This window comes from Ranitomeya imitator, chromosome 2 (assembly GCF_032444005.1).
Source record: "Ranitomeya imitator isolate aRanImi1 chromosome 2, aRanImi1.pri, whole genome shotgun sequence".
Lineage (NCBI taxonomy): Eukaryota > Metazoa > Chordata > Amphibia > Anura > Dendrobatidae > Ranitomeya > Ranitomeya imitator.
The window spans coordinates 543,154,146-543,181,523 of NC_091283.1; positions in this window are offsets into that span (position 1 = coordinate 543,154,146).

Genomic DNA, 27,378 nt, shown 5'->3' on the forward strand with positions numbered 1-27,378 from the left:
AACTATTATTATAAGGTAAATTAAGATTGACAAGCTTAAGTAACAAGAATTGATGTTTTTGTCATTAAAATGGGCACTGTAGGTGTTTTCCTGTCTTCCACTCTCTGCCGACTTTGCTTCCCCATTGACTTCAATTGAGTTTTGTGTTTCAGTCGGCCCCCTACTTTTCGCGATAATCGGCCGATTTAACCCTGTACATAGTGCTCATCAGTCACTGTATATAGTGCTCATCATTTTCTGTATATACTGCCTATCAGTCACTGTATAGTGCTCATCAGTCACTGTATATAGAGCCCATCATTCACTGTATATGGTGCTCATCAGTCACTGTATATAGTGCACATCAGTCACTGTACATAGAGCCCATCAGTCACTGTATATGGTGCTCATCAGTCACTGTATATAGTGCTCATCAGTCACTGTGTATAGAGCTCATCAGTCTTTATATATAGTGCTCATCAGTCACTGTATTGTTGTGAATTCTGTGGCTGAATTCACTCCTGTGGTCACAAGTGGTACTGCAGCTTCTGGGCTTCCTCCCTCAGGTGTTCTGGTGAGCTCGTTGGCTGCCTTGTTATTTAACTCCACCTGATTCTGTCTTCCTTGCTCCTTGGCAATGTTCCAGTGTTGGATCTGAGCTTCTGGATCTTTCCTGTGGCCTGCTGCTCTGCTTAGATAAGTGCTTCTTTGCTTTTGTTGCTGTTTTTTCTGTCCAGCTTGTCTATTCGTTTTTGCTGGTAGCTCTGAGACGCAAAGGGTGTACCGCCGTGCCGTTAGTTCGGCACGGTGGGTCTTTTTGCCCCCTTTGCGTGGTTTTTTGCTTTAGGGTTTTTTGTAGACTGCAAAGTTCTCTTTGCTATCCTCGCTCTATCTAGAATATCGGGCCTCACTTTGCTGAATCTATTTCATCCCTATGTTTTGTCTTTTCATCTTGCTAACAGTCATTATATGTGGGGGGCTGCCTTTTCCTTTGGGGTATTTCTCTGAGGCAAGTCAGGCTTGTATTTCTATCTTCAGGCTAGTCAGTTCCTCAGGCTGTGCCGAGTTGCATAGGTAGTGTCAGGCGCAATCCACAGCTGCCTTTAGTTGTGTTTAGGATAGGTTCAGGTATTGCGGTCTACAGAGATTCCACGTCTCAGAGCTCGTTCTATTGTTTTTGGGTTATTGTCAGATCACTGTATGTGCTCTGATTACTGCACACTGTGTTACTGGATTGCCTTCATAACAGTACAAGGAGCCATACTAATGATTCTCAATAGAGGGAAAAAAGAAGTTCTGACATCATTTTTTTTTTCTCAGCTCTGTGCTCAGTCTTTTTTTTCCCCTAGACATTAGGGTGCTTCAGGACACAGCTGTGGACATGGATATTCAGGCTCTGTGCTCTTCAATGGATAATCTCGTTATAAATGTACAAAAGATTCAAGATACTATTGATCAGAAATCTATGCTAGAACCAAGAATTCCTACTCCTGATTTGTTTTTTGGTGATAGAACTAAGTTTCTGAGCTTCAAAAATAATTGTAAGCTATTTCTGGCCTTGAAACCTCATTCTTCTGGTAATTCAGTTCAACAGGTTTTGATTATTATTTCTTTTTTGCGCGGCGACCCTCAGGACTGGGCATTTTCTCTTGCGCCAGGAGACCCTGCATTGAGTGGTGTCGATGCGTTTTTCCTGGCGCTCGGATTGCTGTACGATGAGCCTAATTCAGTGGATCAGGCTGAGAAAAATTTGCTGGCTTTGTGCCAGGGTCAGGATGATATAGAAGTATATTGTCAGAAATTTAGGAAGTGGTCAGTACTCACTCTGTGGAATGAATCTGCGCTGGCAGCTTTGTTCAGAAAGGGTCTCTCTGAGGCTCTTAAGGATGTCATGGTGGGTTTTCCTATGACTGCTGGTTTGAATGAGTCTATGTCTTTGGCCATTCAGATCGGTCGTCGCTTGCGCGAGCGTAAATCTGTGCACCATCTGGCGGTATTGTCTGAGATTAAACCTGAGCCTATGCAGTGCGATAGGACTATGACCAGAGTTGAACGGCAAGAACACAGACGTCTGAATGGGCTGTGTTTCTACTGTGGTGATTCCACTCATGCTATTTCTGATTGTCCTAAGCGCACTAAGCGGTTCGATAGGTCTGCCGTCATTGGTACTGTACAGTCCAAATTCCTTCTGTCCATTACCTTGATATGCTCTTTGTCATCGTATTCTGTCATGGCGTTTGTGGATTCAGGCGCTGCCCTGAATCTGATGGATTTGGATTATGCTAAACGTTGTGGGTTTTTCTTGGAGCCTTTGCGGTGTCCTATTCCGTTGAGAGGAATTGATGCTACACCTTTGGCCAAGAATAAACCTCAGTACTGGGCCCAGCTGACCATGTGCATGGCTCCTGCACATCAGGAAGTTATTCGCTTTCTGGTGCTACATAATCTGCATGATGTGGTCGTCTTGGGGTTGCCATGGCTACAAACCCATAATCCAGTATTGGATTGGAACTCTATGTCGGTATCCAGCTGGGGTTGTCAGGGGGTACATGGTGATGTTCCATTTTTGTCTATTTCGTCATCCACTCCTTCTAAGGTCCCAGAGTTCTTGTCTGATTATCAGGATGTATTTGAAGAGCCCAAGTCCGATGCCCTACCTCCGCATAGGGATTGTGATTGTGCTATCAATTTGATTCCTGGTAGTAAATTCCCTAAAGGTCGTTTATTTAACCCTGCTGTTCTGTTGGTCAAAAATGACCGACTTTGAACTTCAATATTCTTTAAAATATTCAAGATGCGGCTCTGAAACCCGTGGCCGACCGACCCATCCTCATTTAAGTCAATCAACCACAAGTTTCAGAACCGCATCTTGAACACCCCAAAAAATACCAAAGTTCAAAATAGGTCTCCCCAGACCGAACAGAACAGCAGGGTTAATTTATCCGTGCCTGAACACACCGCTATGCGCAGTTATGTGAAGGAATCCCTGGAGAAGGGACATATTCGCCCATCGTCATCACCACTGGGAGCAGGGTTCTTTTTTGTAGCCAAGAAGGATGGTTCGCTGAGACCGTGTATTGATTACCGCCTTCTTAATAAGATCACTGTTAAGTTTCAGTATCCCTTGCCATTGTTATCTGACTTGTTTGCTCGGATTAAGGGGGCTAGTTGGTTCACTAAGATAGATCTTCGTGGTGCGTATAATCTGGTGAGAATCAGGCAAAGAGATGAATGGAAAACGGCATTTAATACGCCCGAGGGTCATTTTGAGTATCTAGTGATGCCGTTCGGACTTGCCAATGCTCCATCTGTTTTTCAGTCTTTTATGCATGACATCTTCCGTGAGTATCTGGATAAATTCCTGATTGTTTACTTGGATGACATTTTGATCTTCTCTGATGATTGGGAGTCTCATGTGAAGCAGGTCAGAATGGTTTTCCAGGTCCTGCGTGCTAATTCTTTGTTCGTGAAGGGATCAAAGTGTCTCTTCGGTGTGCAGAAAGTTTCATTTTTGGGGTTCATCTTTTCCCCTTCTACTATCGAGATGGATCCGGTTAAGGTCCAAGCCATCCAGGATTGGACTCAGCCGACATCTCTGAAAAGTCTGCAAAAGTTCCTGGGCTTTGCTAATTTTTATCGTCGCTTCATCTGTAATTTTTCTAGCATTGCCAAACCATTGACCGATTTGACCAAGAAGGGTGCTGATTTGGTTAATTGGTCTTCTGCTGCCGTGGAAGCTTTTCAGGAGTTGAAGCGTCGTTTTTGTTCTGCCCCTGTGTTGTGTCAACCAGATGTTTCTCTTCCGTTCCAGGTCGAGGTTGATGCTTCTGAGATTGGAGCAGGGGCGGTTTTGTCACAGAGAGGTTCTGGTTGCTCAGTGTTGAAACCATGTGCTTTCTTTTCCAGGAAGTTTTCTGCTGCTGAGCGTAATTATGATGTGGGCAACCGAGAGTTGCTGGCCATGAAGTGGGCATTCGAGGAGTGGCGTCATTGGCTTGAAGGAGCTAAGCATCGCGTGGTGGTATTGACTGATCATAAGAACCTTACTTATCTCGAGTCTGCCAAGCGCTTGAATCCTAGACAGGCCCGTTGGTCGTTATTTTTTGCTCGCTTCGATTTTGTGATTTCGTACCTTCCGGGCTCTAAAAATGTGAAGGCGGATGCTCTGTCTAGGAGTTTTGTGCCCGACTCTCCGGGTTTATCTGAGCCGGCGAGTATCCTCAAGGAAGGAGTCATTGTGTCTGCCATCTCCCCTGATTTGCGGCGAGTGTTGCAAAAATTTCAGGCTAATAAACCTGATCGTTGTCCGGCCGAGAAACTGTTCGTCCCTGATAGGTGGACTAGTAAAGTTATCTCTGAACTTCATTGTTCGGTGTTGGCTGGTCATCCAGGAATCTTTGGTACCAGAGAGTTAGTGGCTAGATCCTTCTGGTGGCCATCTCTGTCACGGGATGTACGTACTTTTGTGCAGTCCTGTGGGATTTGTGCTAGGGCTAAGCCCTGCTGTTCACGTGCCAGTGGGTTGCTTTTGCCCTTGCCGGTCCCGAAGAGGCCTTGGACACATATTTCGATGGATTTCATTTCTGACCTTCCCGTTTCTCAAAAGATGTCAGTCATTTGGGTGGTCTGTGATCGCTTTTCTAAAATGGTCTATCTGGTGCCCTTGGTTAAATTGCCTTCCTCCTCTGATTTGGTGCCTTTGTTCTTCCAGCATGTGGTTCGTTTGCATGGCATTCCTGAGAATATTATTTCTGACAGAGGTTCCCAGTTTGTTTCAAGGTTCTGGCGAGCCTTTTGTGGTAGGATGGGCATTGACTTGTCTTTTTCCTCGGCTTTCCATCCTCAGACTAATGGCCAGACCGAACGAACCAATCAGACCTTGGAAACATATCTGAGATGTTTTGTTTCTGCAGACCAGGATGATTGGGTGTCCTTTTTGCCGTTGGCTGAGTTCGCCCTTAATAATCGGGCCAGCTCGGCTACCTTGGTCTCTCCATTTTTCTGCAATTCTGGGTTCCATCCTCGTTTCTCTTCAGGACAGGTTGAGTCTTCGGACTGTCCTGGTGTGGATTCTGTGGTGGACAGGTTGCAGCAGATCTGGACTCAGGTAGTGGACAATTTGACCTTGTCCCAGGAGAAGGCTCAACTTTTCGCTAATCGCAGACGCCGTGTGGGTCCCCGACTTCATGTTGGGGATCTGGTTTGGTTATCTTCTCGTCATATTCCTATGAAGGTTTCCTCTCCTAAATTTAAACCTCGTTTTATTGGTCCGTATAGGATTTCTGAGATTCTCAATCCTGTGTCCTTTCGTCTGACCCTCCCGGACTCCTTTTCCATACATAATGTTTTCCATAGGTCGTTGTTGCGGAGATACGTGGCACCTATGGTTCCATCTGTTGAGCCTCCTGCCCCTGTTTTGGTGGAGGGGGAATTGGAGTATATTGTGGAGAAGATTTTGGATTCTCGTGTCTCTAGACGGAAACTCCAGTATCTGGTTAAATGGAAGGGTTATGCTCAGGAAGATAATTCCTGGGTTTTTGCCTCTGATGTCCATGCTCCAGATCTTGTTCGTGCCTTTCATGTGGCTCATCCTGGTCGGCCTGGGGGCTCTGGTGAGGGTTCGGTGACCCCTCCTCAAGGGGGGGTACTGTTGTGAATTCTGTGGCTGAATTCACTCCTGTGGTCACAAGTGGTACTGCAGCTTCTGGGCTTCCTCCCTCAGGTGTTCTGGTGAGCTCGTTGGCTGCCTTGTTATTTAACTCCACCTGATTCTGTCTTCCTTGCTCCTTGGCAATGTTCCAGTGTTGGATCTGAGCTTCTGGATCTTTCCTGTGGCCTGCTGCTCTGCTTAGATAAGTGCTTCTTTGCTTTTGTTGCTGTTTTTTCTGTCCAGCTTGTCTATTCGTTTTTGCTGGTAGCTCTGAGACGCAAAGGGTGTACCGCCGTGCCGTTAGTTCGGCACGGTGGGTCTTTTTGCCCCCTTTGCGTGGTTTTTAGCTTTAGGGTTTTTTGTAGACTGCAAAGTTCTCTTTGCTATCCTCGCTCTATCTAGAATATCGGGCCTCACTTTGCTGAATCTATTTCATCCCTACGTTTTGTCTTTTCATCTTGCTAACAGTTATTATATGTGGGGGGCTGCCTTTTCCTTTGGGGTATTTCTCTGAGGCAAGTCAGGCTTGTATTTCTATCTTCAGGCTAGTCAGTTCCTCAGGCTGTGCCGAGTTGCATAGGTAGTGTCAGGCGCAATCCACAGCTGCCTTTAGTTGTGTTTAGGATAGGTTCAGGTATTGCGGTCTACAGAGATTCCACGTCTCAGAGCTCGTTCTATTGTTTTTGGGTTATTGTCAGATCACTGTATGTGCTCTGATTACTGCACACTGTGTTACTGGATTGCCTTCATAACAGTGTATATAGTGCTCATCATTCACTGTATATAGTGCTCATCAGTCTCTGTATATAGTGCAAAACCCGACTCGATCCTAAAAAAGTAAAAGTCGCTCAACTCTAGTGCTCATCAGTCACTGTATATAGTGCCCATCAGTCCCTGTTTATACTGCCTATCAGTCACTGTGTATAGTGCTCATCAGTCACTGTATATAGTGCTCATCAGTCACTGTACATAGTGCTCATCAGTCACTGTATATAGTGCTCATCAGTCACTGTATATAGTGCTCATCAGTCACTGTACATAGTGCTCATCAGTCACTGTATATAGTGCTCATCAGTCACTGTATATAGTGCTCATCAGTCACTGTATATAGTGCTCATCAGTCACTGTATATAGTACCTAACTGACCGTACATTCAGCGTCTCCCACTCACACACCACCTCCTCACCTCGCCCCCTATCTGTCGGAGTCCCGCAAGGTTCAGTTCTAGGACCCCTGCTCTTCTCCATTTACACCTTTGGTCTGGGACAGCTCATAGAATCTCACGGCTTTCAGTATCATCTCTATGCTGACGACACACAGATCTACATCTCTGGACCAGATATCACCTCCCTACTAACCCTGTATATAGTGCTCATCATTTTCTGTATATACTGCCTATCAGTCACTGTATAGTGCTCATCAGTCACTGTATATAGAGCCCATCATTCACTGTATATGGTGCTCATCAGTCACTGTATATAGTGCACATCAGTCACTGTACATAGAGCCCATCAGTCACTGTATATGGTGCTCATCAGTCACTGTATATAGTGCTCATCAGTCACTGTGTATAGTGCTCATCAATCTTTATATATAGTGCTCATCAGTCACTGTATATAGTGCTCATCATTCACTGTATTTAGTGCTCATCAGTCTCTGTATATAGTGCGAAACCCGACTCGATCCTAAAAAAGTAAAAGTCGCTCAACTCTAGTGCTCATCAGTCACTGTATATAGTGCCCATCAGTCCCTGTTTATACTGCCTATCAGTCACTGTGTATAGTGCTCATCAGTCACTGTATATAGTGCTCATCAGTCACTGTACATAGTGCTCATCAGTCACTGTATATAGTGCTCATCAGTCACTGTATAGTGCTCATCAGTCACTGTACATAGTGCTCATCAGTCACTGTATATAGTGCTCATCAGTCACTGTATATAGTGCTCATCAGTCACTGTACATAGTGCTCATCAGTCACTGTATATAGTGCTCATCAGTCACTGTATATAGTGCTCATCAGTCACTGTATATAATGCTCATCAGTCACTGTATATAGTACCTAACTGACCGTACATTCAGCGTCTCCCACTCACACACCACCTCCTCACCTCGCCCCCTATCTGTCGGAGTCCCGCAAGGTTCAGTTCTAGGACCCCTGCTCTTCTCCATTTACACCTTTGGTCTGGGACAGCTCATAGAATCTCACGGCTTTCAGTATCATCTCTATGCTGACGACACACAGATCTACATCTCTGGACCAGATATCACCTCCCTACTAACCAGAATCCCTCAATGTCTGTCTGCTATTTCATCCTTCTTCTCCACTAGATTTCTAAAACTTAACATGGACAAAACAGAATTCATCATCTTTCCCCCATCTCACACGACCTCCCCAACGAACCTATCCATTACAGTAAACGGCTGCCCGCTCTCCCCAGTCCCACAAGCCCGCTGTCTTGGGGTAATCCTTGACACTGATCTCTCCTTTAAACCACATATCCAAACCCTTTCCACTTCCTGCCGCCTCCAACTCAAAAATATTTCACGGATCCGCACATTCCTAAACCAAGAATCTGCAAAGACCCTAGTCCATGCCCTCATCATCTCCCGCCTTGACTACTGTAACCTCCTGCTCTGTGGCCTCCCCTCTAACACTCTTGCACCCCTCCAATCTATTCTAAACTCTGCTGCCCGACTAATCCACCTGTCCCCCCGCGATTCCCCGACCTCTCCCCTCTGTCAATCCCTGCACTGGCTCCCCATCACCCAGAGACTCCAGTACAAAAGCCTAACCATGACATACAAAGCCATCCACAACCTGTCTCCTCCATACATCTGTGACCTCGTCTCCCGGTACTTTCCTGCACGCAACCTCCGATCCTCACAAGATCTCCTTCTCTACTCCCCTATTATCTCCTCTTCCCACAATCGCATACAAGATTTCTCTCGTGCATCCCCCCTACTCTGGAATTCTCTACCACAACATATCAGACTCTCGCCTACCATCAAAACATTCAAAAAGAACCTGAAGACCCACCTCTTCCGACAAGCCTACAACCTGCAGTAACCACCGATTGACCAAACCGCTGCACGGCCAGCTCTACCCTCACCTACTGTATCCTCACCCATCCCTTGTAGATTGTGAGCCCTCGCGGGCAGGGTCCTCTCTCCTCCTGTGCCAGTTGTGACTTGTATTGTTCAAGATTATTGTACTTGTTTTATTATGTATACCCCTCCTCACATGTAAAGCGCCATGGAATAAATGGCGCTATAATAATAAATAATAATAATAATAGTGCTCATCAGTCACTGTATATAGTGCTCATCAGTCACTGTATAGTAGTCACCAGTCACTGTATATACTGTTCATCAGTCACTGTATATAGTGCTCATCTCTTACTGTATATAGTGCTCATCAGTCACTGTATATACTGCTCATTATTTACTGTATATAGTGCTCATCAGTCACTGTATATAGTGCTCATCAGTCACTGTATATAGTGCTCATCAATCACTGTATATAGTGCTCATCAGTCCCTGTAAATAGTGCTCATCAATCACTGCATATAGTGCTCATCAGTCACTGTATATAGTGCCCATCAGTCACTGTAGTGTTCATCAGTCACTGTATATAGTGCTCATCAGTCACTGTACATAGTGCTCATCAGTCACTGTATACAGTGCTCATCATTTTCTGTATATACTGCCTATCAGTCACTGTATAGTGCTCATCAGTCACTGTATATAGAGCCCATCATTCACTGTATATGGTGCTCATCAGTCACTGTATATAGTGCACATCAGTCACTGTACATAGAGCCCATCAGTCACTGTATATGGTGCTCATCAGTCACTGTATATAGTGCTCATCAGTCACTGTGTATAGTGCTCATCAGTCTTTATATATAGTGCTCATCAGTCACTGTATATAGTGCTCATCATTCACTGTATATAGTGCTCATCAGTCTCTGTATATAGTGCTCATCAGTCACTGTATATAGTGCTCATCAGTCACTGTATATAGTGCTCATCAGTCTCTGTATATAGTGCTCATCAGTCACTGTATATAGTGCTCATCAGTCACTGTATATAGTGCTTATCATTCACTGTATATAGTGTTCATCAGTCACTATATACTGTGCTCATCTGTCACTGTACATAGAGCCCATCAATCACTGTATATAGTGCTCATCAGTCACTGTATATAGTGCTCATCAGTCACTGTATATTGTGCTCATCAATCCCTGTATATAGTGCTCATCTGTCACTATATATAGTCATGGACAAAAATTTTGAGAATGAGACAAATATTAATTTTTCCAAAGTCTACTGCTTTATTTTTTCTAATGGCAATTTGCATATACTCCTGAATGTCAGAGTGATCAGCTTAACAGCAATTACTGTACTTGCAAAGTCAATATTTGCCCAGAAAATGAACTTTAACCCCCAAAACACATTTCAACATCATTGCAGTCCTGCCTTAAAAGGAGCAGCTAACATTGTTTTAGTGATTGATCCATTAACACAGGTGTGGGTGTTGATGAGGACAGGGCTGGCGATCAATCAGTCATGATTAAGAATGACATCACTGGACACTTTAAAAGGAGGCTGGTGCTTAGTATCATTGTTTCTCTTCAGTTAACCATGGTTATCTCTAAAGAAACACGTGCAGCCATCATTGCACTGCACAAAAATGGCCTAACAGGGAAGAGTATCGCAGCTACAAAGATTGCACCTCAGTCAACAATCTATCGCATCATCAAGAACTTCAAGGAGAGAGCTTCCATTGTTGTCAAAAAGGCTCCAGGGCGCCCAAGAAAGACCAGCAAGCGCCAGGACCATATCTTAAAACTGTTTCAGCTGCGGGATCGGACTACCAGCAGTGCCGAGCTTGCTCAGGAATGGCAGCAGGCTGGTGTGAGTGCTTCTGCACGCACTGTGAGGCGGAGGCTCTTTGAGCAAGGCCTGCTTTCAAGGAGGGCAGCAAAGAAGCCACTTCTCTCCAGAAAAAACATCAGGGACCGACTGATATTCTGCAAAAGGTACAGAGAGTGGACTGCTAAGGACTGGGGCAAAGTCATTTTCTCTGATGAATCCCCTTTTCGATTGTTTGGGACATCTGGAAAACAGCTTATTCGGAGAAGAAGAGGTGAGCGATACCACCAGTCTTGTCCCATGCCAACTGTAAAGCATCCTGAAACCATTCATGTATGGGGTTGCTTCTCAGCCAAGGGAATCGGCTCACTCACAGTCTTGCCTAAAAACACAGCCATGAATAAAGAATGGTACCAGAATGTCCTCCAAGAGCAACTTCTCCCAACCGTCCAAGAGCAGTTTGGTGCCCAACAATGCCTTTTCCAGCATGATGGAGCACCTTGCCATAATGCATGGCTCATGGAACAAAACATAGAGATTTTGGGTCCATGGCCTGGAAACTCCCCAGATCTTAATCCCATTGAGAACTTGTGGTCAACCATCAAGAGACGGGTGGACAAACAAAAACCAACAAATTCTGGCAAAATGCAAGCATTGATTATGCAAGAATGGACTGCTATCAGTCAGGATTTGGTGCAGAAGTTGATTGAGAGCATGCCAGGGAGAATTGCAGAGGTCTTGAAGAAGAAGGGTCAACACTGCAAATATTGACTTGCTGCATTAACTCATTCTAACTGTCAATATAACCTATTGGTACTCATAATATGATTGCAATTATATTTCTGTATGTGATATAAACATCAGACAAACACTAATAAAAACCAGAGGGCAGCAGATCATGTGAAAATATAATTTTGGGACCATACTTCAGCGCCTGCAAAAAATGTAAAATAATAAACTGTATACTACCTGTCCGCCGTAGTCCAATTAATGAGTGTCCCACGACGATCTCCCCTATAGAACAGTGACATCAGGTGATGTCACTGCTCTATAGGACCCTCAGTGACACACTGACAGGAGACAATGGCTCCTGCAGTGTATCACTGAGGTTACTAAAGTTCAAAGTCTTACTTTATGGCAATTGCTGCGTGAGAAAATTTCTCACCCAGCAATGCCACAAGTGAGACTAGGGACTTTTTTTTTACAGCGGCGGAGGAATACCTTCCTCCCGTCATTGTGTTTCTGGGGCCCCTGGAGAGCGGTTGCATCATCTGATGTTGCTGCTCTCCACGGGAGATCGTCGTGGGACACTCGTGGATTTCTGCGGACAGGGAGTATATTGGTTGTTTGTTTTTTTTCATATTTTTTACAGGTTGACACTGGCTTTGGGAATCAAAATGACAAGTAATGGTGAGTATGTTTAATGTACTGTATGTCTATATGTATGTCATGTATGTAATGTATGAATGTACTGTATGTAGTATGTATGTAGTATGTATGTATACAGTACAGACCAAAAGTTTGGACACACCTTCTCATTTAAAGTTTTTTCTGTATTTTCATGACTAAGAAAATTGTACATTTACACTGAAGGCATCAAAACTACGAATTAACACATGTGGAATTATATACTTAACAAAAAAATGTGAAACAACTGAAAATATGTTTTATATTCTAGGTTTTTCAAAGTAGCCACCATTTGCTTTTATGACTGCTTTGCAAACTCTTGGCATTCTCTTGATGAGCTTCAAGAGGTAGTCACCGGGAATGGTTTTCACTTCACAGATGTGCCCTGTCAGATTTAATAAGTGGAATTTCTTGCCTTATAAATGGGGTTGGGACCATCAGTTGTGTTGTGCACAAGTCTGGTGGATACACAGCTGATAGTCCTACTGAATAGACTGCTAGAATTTGTTCTATGGCAAGAAAAAAGCAGCTAAGTAAAGAAAAACAAGTGGCCATCAGTACTTTAAGAAACGAAGGTCAGTCAGTCTGAAAAATTGGGAAAACTTTGAAAGTGTCCCCAAGTACTGTGGCAAAAACCATCAAGCGCTACAAAGAAACTGGCTCACATGAGGTCCGCCCCAGGAAAGGAAGACCAAGAGTCACCTCTGCTTCTGAGGATAAGTTTATCTTAGTCACCAGCCTCAGAAATCACAGGTTAACAGCAGCTCAGATTAGAGACCAGGTCAATGCCACACAGAGTTCTAGCAGCAGACACATCTCTACAACAACTGTTAAGAGGAGACTTTGTGCAGCAGGCCTTCATGGTAAAATAGCTGCTAGGAAACCACTGCTAAGGACAGGCAGCAAGCAGAAGAGACTTGTTTGGGCTAAAGAACACAAGGAATGGACATTAGACCAGTGGAAATCTGTGCTTTGGTCTGATGAGTCCAAATTTGAGATCTTTGGTTCCAACCACCGTGTCTTTGTGTGACGCAGAAAAGGTGAACGGATGGACTCTACATGCCTGGTTCCCACCGTGAAGCATGGAGGAGGAGGTGTGATGGTATGGGGGTGCTTTGCTGGTGACACTGTTGGGGATTTATTCAAAATTGAAGGCATACTGCACCAGCATGGCTACCACAGCATCTTGCAGCGGCATGCTATTCCATCTGGTTTGCGTTTAGTTGGACCATCATTTATTTTTTAACAGGACAATGACCCCAAGCATACCCCCAGGCTGTGTAAGGGCTATTTGACCAAGAAGGAGAGTCATGGGGTGCTGCGCCAGATGACCTGGCCTCCACAGTCACCAGACCTGAACCCAATCGAGATGGTTTGGGGTGAGCTGGACGACAGAGTGAAGGCAAAAGGGCCAACAAGTGCTAAGCATCTCTGGGAACTCCTTCAAGGCTGTTGGAAGACCATTCCCGGTGACTACCTCTTGAAGCTCATCAAGAGAATGCCAAGAGTGTGCAAAGCAGTCATCAAAGCAAAAGGTGGCTACTTTGAAGAACCTAGAATATAAGACATATTTTCAGTTGTTTCACACTTTTTGTTAAGTATATAATTCCACATGTGTTTATTAAAAGTTTTGATGCCTTCAGTGTGAATGTACAATTTCCATAGTCATGAAAATACAGAAAAATCTTTAAATGAGAAGGTGTGTCCAAACTTTTGGTCTGTACTGTATATGTAGTATGTATGTATGTAGTATGTATGTATGTATGTAGTATGTATGTAGTGTGTATGTATGTAGTATGTGTTGTGAATTCAGCTTTTGGGCTCCCTCCGGTGGTTGTAGAGGGTAATGCAGTTGTGCCTGGACTGCAGGAGTGGACAGGTGTGTCTACTAATTGCAAAACTGACTGGGGTATATAGCTTTGCTGGATCCTTTAGTCATTGCCAGTTGTCCATTGTTCTGGAAGGATTCACTTCCCTGCTGGTCCCTCCAGTTTGCTGTGCTTTTCTACTAAGATAAGTCCTGCTTGGTTTTTTCTGTCCACCTGCAGTGGACTTTATAGTTCTGTGCATTTTTCATGTTTTTGTTTTGTCCAGCTTAGTCTGTGAAGGATTTTTTGCAGCCTAGATATTTCTCTGGAGATGCAGATATACCCCCCATGTCTTTAGTCAGATGTGGTGATCCGTATTTTCTGCGGTGGATATTTTCTAGTGTTTTTGTACTGACCGCATAGTACTCTGTTCTTTTCTTTCTTTTTAGCTAGTATGGCCTCCTATGCTAAAATCTGATTTCATATCTGCGTATGTTATTTCCCTCTCCTCTCACAGTCAATATTTGTGGGGGGCTATCTATCTTTTGGGGATTTTCTCTGAGGCAAGATAGGTTTCCTGTTTCTGCCTTTAGGGGTAGTTAGATTTTAGGCTGTGCCGAGGGGTCTAGGGAGTGTTAGGTACCCCCCACGGCTACTTCTAGTTGCGCTGCTAGTTCAGGGTTTGCGGTCAGTACAGGGACCACCTTCTCCAGAGTCCGTCTCATGCTGCTCCTAGGCCACCAGATCATAACAAGTATGTATGCAGTATGTATGCAGTATGTATGTATGTAGTATGTATGTAGTATGTATGTAGTATGTATGTATGCATGTAGTATGTATGTAATATATATGTATGTATGTAGTATGTTGTATGTATGTATGTAGTGTGTATGTATGTAGTATGTATGTAGTATGTATATAGAATGTATGTAGTATGTATGTAGTATGTATGTAGTATGTACGTAGTATGTACATAGTATGTATGTAGTATGTATGTATGTATGTAGTATTCTGTATGTAGTATGTATGTAGTATGTATGTATGTAGTATGTATGTATGTAGTATGTAGTATTCAGTATGTATGTAGTATGTATATAGTATGTATGTAGTATGTATGTATGTAGTATGTATGAAGTATGTATGGAGCATTTTTTTTTTTCATTCAACACATTACACGGATGATGGGACTACTACTGTCCCATCATTGGCTAATGTGTCAATCACTGTCAGTGTAGCAGACATCGTCCGATGGGACTTGTAGTCCCATCAGTCGATGCCTGCACACACGCAGAGAGCCGCAGCACACCCGCACAGAGGCACGGCAGCCCGCACAGAGGCACAGCAGCCCGCACAGAGCCACGGCAGCCCGCACAGAGCCACGGCAGCCTGCACAGAGCCACGGCAGCCCGCACAGAGCCACGGCAGCCCGCACAGAGCCCCGCAGCCCGCACAGAGCCCCAGCACACAAGCACAGGGCCCCGGTACACACGCACAGAGCCCCAAGGTCACGCACAGACACTGCCCGCACAGACACCACCCGCACACACACACACGCAGTCTCCGCCCATGCACCGCCCACGCACCGCCAACACTCCATTATAGTGCATAATTGCACTATAAGAACTTCTGATTCCGATTTCCGATATCGCAAAAATATCGGAACTCGGTATCAGAATTCCGATACAGCGAATATCGGCCGATACCTGATATTTTCAGTATCGGAATGCTCAACACTAGTCACTGTATATAGTGTTCATCAGTCACTGTATATAGTGTTCATCAATCACTGTATATACTGCTCATCAGTCACTGTATTTAGTGCTCATCAATCACTGTATATAGTGCTAATTATTTTCTGTATATAGTGCTCATCAGTCACTCCATATAGTGCTCATCAGTCACTGTAGTGATCAACAGTCACTGTATATAGTGCTCATCAGTCACTGTATCTAGTGCTCATCAATCACTGTATATTGTGCTCATCAGTCACTGTAGTGTTCATCAGTCACTGTATCTAGTGCTCATCAGTCACTGTATATAGTGCTCATCAATCACTGTGTATAGTGCTCATCAGTCACTGTAGTGATTAACAGTCACTGTATATAGTGGTCATCAGTCACTGTATATAGTGTTCATCAGTCACTGTATTTAGTGCTCATCAGTCACTGTATATAGTGCTCATCATTCACTGTATATTGTGCTCATCAGTCACTGTAGTGTTCATCAGTCACTGTATATAGTGCTCATCAATCACTGTGTATAGTGCTCATCAGTCACTGTAGTGATTAACAGTCACTGTATATAGTGCTCATCAGTCACTGTATATAGTGTTCATCAGTCACTGTATTTAGTGCTCATCAGTCACTGTATATAGTGCTCATCAATCACTGTATATTGTGCTCATCAGTCACTGTAGTGATCTTCAGTCACTGTATATAGTGCTCATCAGTCACTGTCTATAGTGTTCATCAGTCACTCTATATAGTGCTCATCACTCACTGTATATACTGCTCATTATTTACTGTATATAGTGCTCATCAGTCACTGTATATAGTGCTCAACAGTCACTGTATATAGTGCTCATCAATCACTGTATATTGTGCTCATCAGTCACTGTAGTGATCTTCAGTCACTGTATATAGTGCTCATCAGTCACTGTCTATAGTGTTCATCAGTAACTGTATATAGTGCTCATCACTCACTGTATATACTGCTCATTATTTACTGTATATAGTGCTCATCAGTCACTGTATATAGTGCTCAATAGTCACTGTATATAGTGCTCATCAATCACTGTATATAGTGCTCATCAATCACTGTATATAGTGCTCATCAGTCCCTGTAAATAGTGCTCATCAATCACTGCATATAGTGCTCATCAGTCACTGTAGTGTTCATCAGTCACTGTATATAATGCTCATCAGTCACTGTATATAGTGCTCATTAGTCACTGTATCTAAATGCTCATTATTTACTGTATATAATGCATGCTTCTCAGTCACTGTATATATATAGTGTTCATCAGTCGTTGTATATAGTGCTCTTTAGTCACTGTATATAGTTCTCATCAGTTACTCTACATAGTGTTCATTATTTACTGTATATAATGCTGATTAGTCACTGTATATAGTGCTCATTATTTACTGGATATAGTGCTTACCAGTCACTCTATATAATGTTCATCAGTCACAGTATATAGTGCTTGTGATGGTGTGATACGCTATGTGGGTATCATTTTTGTGTATATTTCTATTTTACCTATTTTCATGGTGTTCTCTTGTAGAAGGAGTTTTTTGCTAATTGATGAATGGCTGTTGCTGCCATCTGATATCAGCCCCCACAGCACTGTATTGTTTGTTAATATGCTAATAACATGTTGACCTAGCTTGTTGAAACAATAAGCCCCTGAGACCTTCCCCCTCCTGACCTGTGAATGAGGAGGGAGACTTAAAATATCAGGGAGGTGAGATACAGATCAGTCCCGTGTGGAATAGTGATGTGTTCACAGCATCTCAGAGAGAAAGAAGAGTATATGGACTATGCTATCCTCTGTCTGCTGGATTGTTGGACTTTTATCCTGTTACTGAACTGCATTCGTGTTCTGGACTATTTTATCCTTTGTGTGGTGGATCGTATATGGACCTTTCGTGTTTTTGCCTAAATAAAGGTCTTGGTATTGTTCACTCTTCACTGGCTCTGTTGATTGTACGGTACCAGAGAAGGAACCCGTGACAACTGGTGGCAAGCAGTGGGATCAACAGAGCGTAACCTAATGGAGAACCACCCACAGAGTGAGTACAGAAATTGGACTGTATCCAGTTTACAGGAAAGAGCCAGAGACCTGGGCCTGAACTTCCAGGGACTGACTAAAGAGGCCTTAATTAATCTACTGGTGGGTGCCAGCCCGGCCACCTCCTCCCATATGTCTGAAGGACGAGCACTGGAGACGAGGACCCCCACCCCAAAAAGCCAGAGGGTGGTGTGGTACGAAGAAGAGATGGCGGTTCTGGGCTCAGGCGTCTCTCAGGAGTATACGGAGGAAGCTGCCCTCCGGGCACAGCGGAGACAAGAAGCAATGGAGCTTGAAATAGGGAGTAACGCAATGTGGAATGTAAACCCAACGATTAGGGAGCCTGTACGGATCACCCGGACAGAGTTTAAGCCATTTTATGAGGCTTCCAGGGATGCGGAGGGGTTCTTCAAGGACTTTGAGCAGCAGTGTGCTGTGATGGAGGTGCCCCACTTTGGCTGGATGCGTTTGTTAGTGGGACTCCTGAACGGTAGCATGGCAGAGGCTTACTGAACCATTGACTCACTGTGGAATAGGGATTATAACATTGTAAAGCAGACTATCCTGGATTACCATGCTATCACCCCAGACTCATATAGGGCCAAGTTCCGAGACCTCTCATGCACTACGGGGGGATCGTTTAGGATGTATGCACATAAGATGTCTCAGGCATGTTGGAGATGGCTGGAAGCAGAAAACACGTTTACTGTGGAAGATGTTATACAGGCGTTCCTTATAGAACAATTTCTTGCCAAGTGCCCCGCAGAGGTACGGGAATGGGTCCGGGAGTACACGCCGTGTACCGTGGATAGAGCTGCCGCCCTGGCCGATGAAGCCCTTACTATCCGACCGCAATGGAGGAGGCTTCTGGACAATGAACCACGGCCTTCTCCCGCACCCCGTCCCCCTCCAATTATATCTTCCCTTCCACCTAGTCGCAAGCCAATGACAATCACGCCTCACAATCCTGAGCCCCAACAGTTTTGAAAACGACCTGGGGGTATCACAGAGGAGATGTTATGGGTGTGGGCAACCTGGACATTTGCAGTCTGGCTGTCCCTCAAGGATTTGGAGTGAGCCCCACGCACCCCCACCGCGTCCAGTACATCTTGTGCACTCCATCCCGCCTGAGGAAGAGCTACCACCACCCCCAACAAAGTGGACCACCGACCACGGCACCATAGATACCCCTCCTGGAGGGAACGGATTCCGGCCTTTTGTCCATCAGAAATACAGAGCAACGGCATTGCCACCTGCAGGATGTCGTAATTGATGGATACAAAGTGTCGGGATTAAGAGACACGGGGGAATTCCTTACTATCGCTGATCCCCGTGTGATTCGACCCAAGGCAATTCACCAGGGCCCGGGAATTCCCATTGTCCTGGCGTGGGGTGTCCGCAAATATATACAGCAAGCTTTGGTACGTTTGGATTATGGTCTTGGAGAAAAACTGTGTTGGATTGGAGTTATGGGAAGACTTCCTGCAGATATCCTCCTTGGAAATGACATTGAGGATTTGCAAAGTCATTTTGTGGGAGCAGAAGGTCCGTGGCCTCTCACTCTTCTGAAAGAACAATTGGAGGGAGATATCGCAGATACCGAACACCCATCATTCCCTACGTTCTAGAGTTCAGAGACTGTCTCGCCCAGCTAGCTACCTTGGCTAATGATCATCAGCGAACGGCCCAGTCCAGTCAAAAAGCCTGGTATGACCATAAAGCCAGGACCCGGGAATTTATGGACAAGTGCTCATGATTGTTGCAACCCCTGCCACTGTACAAGGAACTGTAAACTATTGAGCAATGTAGACTAAAGTGAGCAGGCCAGAGGTCTGTGTAGACCTCATAGCGTGCTCACTTATTATGAGGGGGGAGAGGTTGTGATGGTGTGATAAGCTATGTGGGTATCTTTTTTTGTATATTTCTATTTTACTTATTTTCATGGTGTTGTCTTGTAGAAGGAGTTATTTGCTAATTGATGAATGGCTGTTGCTGTCATCTGATTGTCAGCCCCCACAGCACTGTATTGTTTGCTAATATGCTAATGACATAAATCCTACACAAGACCACAAAAGGAGTATATGTCCCACTCAAGTGAACATTTAAAAGTACTTTATTAATAAATATGCAATATATAAAAATATAACACATACGTACATAACAGACATGAAAAAAGGTTCAAACAGAAACTCATGTGAAGAAAGAGCAGCACATCTAAAATACCAGACTGAGAAGGTAAGCGTACCTAATAGGCAATAGTCCACGATAACCAACATCCATTATAGCGCGTAACATCCCATAATAGGGCTAAACACTAAGGGCAACACAACCTCTCTGCATGGATATCAGTGACCTATTCCCCACAAGCTGAGATTCTACCAAACATGGTGTAATAGGGAAATATCCATTGACCCCTATCAAAGGACGCTCATCTTACCCATAATATAATCCGCCAGTGTGCGCTCCACAGCAGCCCCAACGCGCGTTTCGCGTGGGCTTCTTCCGGGGGCTGTATGTGTGTGTCATTCCCATGTGCTTATATATCCCTCCCGCAGCTGTTTCCGCTCCTAATCATCCACTCCCCAGCACTTGCGCTCTAAGATGTAATTCACGACCACAGGGTCGTAAAGCAATATCCGCGCATGCGTATTGAGATGTCATACGTAACTTAGGTAAGCAGCGTAGTGTCAATATACCGCTGTCTAGCCGCACATCCCTAGCGCCTGCGCACTAAGAGAACAGAAATGAGCGATAATCGCGCGTGCGCACAAGGGCACCAGGACGCCCATCAGGCAGCGGCACCATCTACGTATATCGCTGCCTACCACCCATCACAGCATCCTATGGCGCATGTGCGCCGTGCAGTGCACCCTCCAAGATGCATCACCGCGGGCCGCACACCTGTCAGGATGGGTGAGGGGAAATCCCCATGACGTCATATCACCCACCCGACATTACGGAAGCCCACAGGGATGGATCAGGATGCATCACCGGCGGACATGCGCACATGCTGAAGAGTAAGTATAACAGGAGAAGGGAAAACAAGATAAACCAACCAAACCAAAAATAGTATTCCCCTTCAATCAATAAGAAAAGAAACAGAAGAGAAAAGAGAAAATGAAGGAACCATATATACTAAATATTATCGTGAAATTATTACAATATAATAAATAATCATAAAGAAAAACAATATTTCATGCTTTTAAATATATTAAAAATAACTAGTGAAAAAAGTGAATCATATCTAAGATATGTTAGTACAATGACATTATAAATATAACTACCCACAATAGAAAGCATGGCTATAATAGTGACACATATAAATAGAAATCATTATTTAAACATCCCAGTATATTAATTTCATCCGAAACCAATTCGTGAATGTCCCACAGATCCAATGTGAAAGAGATTCCAAATTCTTCATGGACCAATTCTCCAACCATCTCTCCGAAGCAAAAAAAGCTGCGCAGACGAATCTCTGCATACGGGAAGTCGACCACAAAATGGTAAGAAATGATGACACAAATGACTACATAAAAAGACAAAAGACACACATAGTTAAAAACCAAAACCAAGGAATAGATCTACCAGAAAGGCCACAGGCACAGGAACCGATGTTATAATATTTATACATTACTCCTCAAAGGAATGCCGAAAAACTAAGTTGTTCATTGAGACCCCTTGGGGTCATAGTGCCCAATGTAGTGATCCACCGGCATTCTAATTGGGCAAGCGTCCTCTTTAAATCACCTCCTCTGATCCCACACCTCACTCGGTCAATCCCAATCACTTGAAGATCTTTTGGGTTGCATCCATGACACAATTTAAAATGGCGTGGGATTGTTTTTAGAGTGGTGTAATCCTCAATTTCCACGGCTGCCTGGATATCCCTGACATGCTCACGGGTACGTACCCGGATCTCACGTGATGTTAATCCAACATAACTTAAGTTGCAGGTACATCTGGCCAAATATATCACAAATGTCGTACTACATGATATATAGTCTGTGATTTTAAAATTTCTCCGGCCATCTGAGGAAGAAAAGGAAACTGCCCTAGTATGGTTCCGACATGCCATGCAATCACCACATGGGTAAAATCCCCACTTACGTTTTCCCGCCCCAAACAGCTCAGGTGTCCTCGCCACATAGTGGCTCCGGACTAAGATGTCCTTCAGATTTTTTCCCCTCCTGGCCGTCATGAGGGGTGAATCCGAAAGGCATCTTACTAGGCTCGGTTCCGTCATCAAAATGGGCCAGTGCCTCTTCAAAATCTCATACGTTCTCCCCCATTGATGGTTAAAGGTAGAAATATAACGTATCCCCGAATTTTCTTGTTTATCCACTTTTCTTGGGTTTAATAAATCACATCTTTTTGATTTCCTGGCACGGGCAAGTCCAGATTTAATATTTCTCTTGCTATACCCTCTTGCCAGGAATCTCTCCCCAAGGTCCCGGGATTGTCTCTCAAATGCCTCGTCCGTATTGCAAATCCTCCTCATACGGAGAAATTGTCCAGTCGGAATAGCTCTAATCGTTGAGCTGGTATGGGATGATGATGCATGGAGGAGGGAGTTGACAGACGTCTCCTTTCTATATACATCGGTGTTGATGGATCCATCCTCCTGGACCAGCAAACTAATGTCTAAAAAGGAGATTTTTTTCTGATCAAAAGTGTATGTGAGTCTGATGTTAAGACCATTGCGGTTCAAATCCTGCATAAATCCATGGAGATCCTCACTGGATCCCTGCCAAATAAACAAAATATCATCAATAAAACGATACCACCCCAGAATCTGGGAGGCGGAGTGTGCGCCTCCCTGAAAAATGCCCCTCTCCCAGAAACCCAGAAAGAGGTTAGCATATGAAGGCGCACACGCCGCCCCCATTGCAGTACCCCGATTCTGGAGGTAGTATCTATCCTTGAACGTAAAGAAATTGTGCGTAAGGATGAACCGCAAAAGTGTCAACACCAGATCTCTCATCTCCATTTCAATATTGCTGGATTCCAGGAAGAAAGAAACCGCCTCCAAACCATCATCATGGCGGATGGAGGTATATAATGCCTCAACATCCGCCGTGACGAGGTACATGTCAGGCTCCAAAACAACACCATCCAATCTCTTCAGGACGTCCACAGTGTCCCTGACATAGGAGGGCAACGTTTCAACCTGCGATCTCAAATAATAATCTATAAATTTACATATAGGATCACACAGCCCCCCTATGCCAGAGACAATGGGACGCCCCGGAGGATTGACTGCATCCTTATGGACCTTGGGGAGAAGATAAAATGTTGGAATAACTGGATTTTTAACCACAAGCCCATCCAAGATTTTTTTGTTTATTACTCCGTCCAAAAATGATTCCTCAAGGATGAGTGAAATCTCAACCATAAATTTGGAGAGAGGATTCTGGGGGAGCAAAACATATGTATCTTTATCTCGAAGTTGTTTCAAAGCCTCCCTCTCATACTTATCAATCGGCCAGATCACCACATTCCCCCCCTTATCCGCTGGCTTGATTACCACATCATTCCATGACCTAATTTCCCTCAGTGCTTTTCTTTGGCTCCAGGATAGATTGTCTCTTTTACCTCTATTATCAATCCTTTTCAGATCAGCGGCCACCAGTTTAGTAAAAATCTCCACCTGAGGGCACAGAGAGAAGGGGGGGAAGGCGGTAGATCTGGCCGAGATTGGAGGAAGACCCATACCTGACATGTTGACCTAGAGTGTTGAAACAATGAGCCCCTGAGACCTTCCCCCTCCTGACCTGTGATTGAGGAGGGAGGCTTAGGGTACCGTTACACTAAACGATTTACCAACGATCACGACCAGCGATACGGCCTGGCTGTGATTGTTGGTAAGTCGTTGTGTGGTCGCTGGAGAGCTGTCACACAGACAGCTCTCCAGCGACCAACGATGCTGAAGTCCCCGGGTAACCAGGGTAAACATCGGGTTACTAAGCGCAGGGCTGCGCTTAGTAACCCGATGTTTACCCTGGTTACCATTGTAAATGTAAAAAAAAAAAACACATACTCACATTCCGATGTCTGTCACGTCCCCCGGCGTCAGCTTCCCTCCACTGTGTAAGCGCCGGCCGTAAAGCAGAGCGGTGACGTTACCGCTGTGCTCTGCTTTACGGCCGGCAGGCGCTGACACAGTCAGTGCGGAAAGCTGACGCCGGGGGACGCGACAGACATCGGAATGTGAGCATGTGTTGTTTTTTTTTACATTTACAATGGTAACCAGGGTAAACATCGGGTTACTAAGCACGGCCCTGCGCTTAGTATCCCGATATTTACCCTGGTTACCAGTGAATACATCGCTGGATCGGCGTCACACATGCTGATCCAGCGATGACAGCGGGTGATCAGCGACCAAAAAAAGGTCCTGATCATTCGCAGCGACCAACGATCTCCCAGCAGGGGCCTGATCGTTGGTCGCTGTCACGCATAACGATTTCGTTAACGATATCGTTGCTACGTCACAAAAAGCAACAATATCGTTAACAAAATCGTTATGTGTGAAGGTACCTTTAAAATATCAGGGAGGTGAGACACAGATCAGTCCTGTGTGGAATGATGATGTGCAGACAGCACCTCAGAGAGAAAGAAGAGTATATGGACTATGTAATCCTCTGTCTGCTGGATTGTTGGACTTTTATCCTGTTACTGAACTGCATTCGTGTTCTGGACTATTTTATCCTTTGTGTGGTGGATCGTGTATGGACCTTTCGTATTTTTGCCTAAATAAAGGTCTTGGGATTGTTCACTCTACGCTGGCTCTGTTGATTGTGTGGTACCGGAATAGGACCCCGTGACATTACCTTTTTGATATGGCTATATAATACTTACTTCATTTTTTATATCTTCATTCATCATTGTACACCTTTTTACGGATTTTCTGCATATTATCTATTATCTTCCATGTTATTAACTTATTGACCACACTCTGTGTTTTTACTAGTGAAGTGTATACTGTATATACAGTATAAATTTGTTTTTTCGTTTCATATTTTTTCTACACTTTGTACTGCACAGCACCATTTATTCATTGTCTGTTTATTATTTTTTTCATGTATGCATTCTACATTGTATGGCCCACACTACATACGTTTTATATACAGCTCTGGCAAAATTAAGAGAAGACTGCAAAAAATGTTCAGCTTGTGCGATTTTTCTCTTTATAGGTATATTTTTGAGTAAAATGTAAATTGTTCTTTTAGTCTATAAACTTCTGACAACATGTCTCTGAATTTCCAAGCAATAAATTTTGTATTTTTTTTCTGAAAAAGAAAAATGGTAAAAACCCCAGTCATAATATCATAATAGAGGAGCTCCCTTCACGGTAGAAACAAATTCATAAACCAACATGTGGATATACATGCTTTGATGGTTTATGAATTTGTTTCTACCGTGAAGAGCTCCTCTATTATGCTAATGATGTTATGGTCTGGGAAGTTGGACGGAGGATAACAAGGGGGACTTTTCTCTGTTATTCTATAAATGATGCATGTGTTTACATCTACTAAATTGATTTCATAGCATTAAGCACAACAGAACTTCCCTTGGTGAGCTCCAGTGGTATCCGGTATTTGATCTCACGGTTTTCTATGTCTATATAAGCACGCTAGCACCTTATATATCAGTAGGTATATTATATTTCCCATGTCATAATCAGGGTTAATTTGGGTGAGGAGTGGGGGGCGCCAATTTCGTTGCTACAATATAAGCTTGCCAACCTCCCGTCAGGCAGGGTTAGAACAGGGTCAAATACACCACAACCCTGGCCTATATCATACATCTTAGAAATTCCCCCTCCCTCCTGCGCTTTGCAATTTGTTGCCACATTCCAATAGTGGATATTTTTTCGGTTGGTAGTTTTCCACCTTCCTATATAGGGCATTTCACGGGTAGAAGGGACAGTCGACAGTGAGCGGGGGCGCCATTTGCACAGGAATATGGTGCCTACCTCTGCTGGTAGGTAGGGTGCAGATAGCTGTAGAGTAGGATGAGGCACCTCATGTGGCCTTTCCTATTTAGCTTTCTTCGTCTTATATTTCATGATGCTATTTGTTTTTTATGCACCAGTTGAATATTTTAAAATGTATTAATAAAAGTTATCTTTTAATATAGTGCAATATAGTTCAGTGGGGTCTTTTTCTGTGACTTAGCCTCTTCAGAACTCTCCAGCGCTTAGCTTCCATCCATATCTGGGTGCTTCTTGAAGTATCTTTGGGGTCATTGTCCTGCTGGAAGACCTATGACCTAGGATGCAAACCCAGCCTTCTGACACTGGGCACTATATCGTGACCCAAAGTCTTTTGGTAATCTTCAGATTTCATAAAGCCTTGCACACAGTCAAGACACAAAGTGCTAGAGGCAGCAAAACAACCCCAAAAGATTGTTGAACCAAGACCATAGTTGACTGTAGGTACTGTCTTCTTTTCTTTGTAGGCCTCATTCCAATTTCGGTAAACAGTAGAATGATGTGCATTACCAAAAAGCTCTATCTTGGACTCATCTATTAACAAGACGCTTTCCCAGAAGGATTTTGTCTTTCTCAAGTACATTTTGGCAAACTGCAGTCTAGCTTTTTTATGTTTCTGTGTCAGCAGTGGCATCCTCCTGATTCTCCTGCCACCGCATTTCATGTAATTCAAATGTCAATGGATAGTCTACGCTGACACTGATGCACCCTGAGCTTGCAGTTCAGCTTGAATTTCTTTCAAACTTGATTGGGGCTGCTTATCCATCATCCAGACTATCCTGCTTTGTAACATTAGTTATAGTTATTATTAAGGTTGAAGGAAGACTATATGTCCATCTAGTTCAACCCATAGCCTAACCTAACATGCCCTAACATGTTGATCCAGAGGAAGGCAAAAAAACCATGTGGCAAAGAGTAAGCTCCACATTGGGGAAAAAAATTCCTTCCCGACTCCACATACGGCAATCAGACTAGTTCCCTGGATCAACGCCCTATCAAGGAATCTAGTGTATATACCCTGTAACATTATACTTTTCCAGAAAGGTATCCAGTCCCCTCTTAAATTTAAGTAATGAATCACTCATTACAACATCATATGGCAGAGAGTTCCATAGTCTCACTGCTCTTACAGTAAAGAATCCGCGTCTGTTATTATGCTTAAACCTTTTTTCCTCCAAACGCAGAGGATGCCCCCTTGTCCCTGTTTCAGGTCTATGATTGAAAAGATCATCAGAAAGGTCTTTGTACTGTCCCCTCATATATTTATACATTAAAATAAGATCACCCCTTAGTCTTCGTTTTTCCAAACTAAATAGCCCCAAGTGTAATAACTTATCTTGGTATTGCAGACCCCCCAGTCCTCTAATAACCTTGGTCGCTCTTCTCTGCACCCGCTCCAGTTCAGCTATGTCTTTCTTAAACACCGGAGACCAGAACTGTGCACAGTATTCTAAGTGTGGTCGAACTAGTGACTTGTATAGAGGTAAAATTATATTCTCCTTATGAGCATCTATGCCTCTTTTAATGCATCCCATTATTTTATTTGCCTTTGTAGCAGCTGCCTGACACTGGCCCCTGAATATGAGTTTGTCATCCACCCATACACCCAGGTCTTTTTCATTGACGGTTTTGCCCAGAGTTTTAGAATTAAGCACATAATTATACATCTTATTACTTCTACCCAAGTGCATGACCTTACATTTATCCCCATTAAAGCTCATTTGCCATTTATCAGCCCAAGCTTCTAGTTTACATAAATCACCCTGTAATATAAAATTGTCCTCCTCTGTATTGATTACCCTGCAGAGTTTAGTGTCATCTGCAAATATTGAAATTCTACTCTGAATGCCCCCTACAAGGTCATTAATAAATATG